The following is a 1,066-nucleotide window of genomic DNA, read 5'->3' on the forward strand; positions in this document are numbered from 1 at the left end:
CTCTCACACACACAGGCACGTGCACGCACAAAACACACACACAAACACACAGGCACAGGCACGTGCTCACACCCACACATGCACACGCACACAGACACAGACACACACACACACACTATTACCTATCCCCCCACCACCACCACCTCCACTCCCCAATATACATTACGGGACCATGACTACACCAGACGGCAGATGGACAGTGGACACACCGACAGCCCCCCCCAATCTTCAAAAGAGGGCAACCAGCCGCCCACGCCCGTTGAAAAGGGCCACAATCACCTCTACAGGAACATCTCCCTAGATGAACAGGACCCGCAGCTCATCCTTTGGGCCCAGGCCCAACACCTCACCAGGCCACAGAACTGGGGGAAATAAAGAACATCCTCCAACTGCTATGCAAGAAACTGCTGGGTGACAGATAATCCACATCCCAAATGTCACCGGCCCTGAATCCCCCCCACCCCCTAGCCACCACCACAAAACCACACCCCAACACACACGCACACATACACACTCTAACTCTCTCCACTCTACATCGTCTACAGACATATGCGCACATACACAAACAACCCCCCCCCCTCCACACACACACACACACACACACACACACACACACACACACACACACACACACACACACACACACACATGCACCCACACGATTCCTCTCTCTCTCTCTCTCACTCACACACACACACACACACACTACAGACATGCACACACACTCTCTCCCCCACCCCCACCCCCATATATACAGCACAGAGTCATACAGCACATGAAAAACATACCCCGACTCCAACTCTGGAACTACACCCCAACTCTCTACAGAAGGAGGTCTGTTCTATTGTTTTTATATTGTTTTTACACACAGTTTACTACCTTAGATCTAAACTTTCTTAACTTCTGTCCATACATTTGGTCCAACTCTTTAAAACAATACAATAATAATGAGCACATTACATATTAGTTGCTGGAACATTCAAGGACTCTACTCCTCTACTTTTGGCATTAAGAGTATCCAGCCAGAGTTTCTGGAAAATATTGAAAATGTTGACATACTTATCCT

This window comes from Engraulis encrasicolus, chromosome 3 (assembly GCF_034702125.1).
Source record: "Engraulis encrasicolus isolate BLACKSEA-1 chromosome 3, IST_EnEncr_1.0, whole genome shotgun sequence".
NCBI classification, from domain to species: domain Eukaryota; kingdom Metazoa; phylum Chordata; class Actinopteri; order Clupeiformes; family Engraulidae; genus Engraulis; species Engraulis encrasicolus.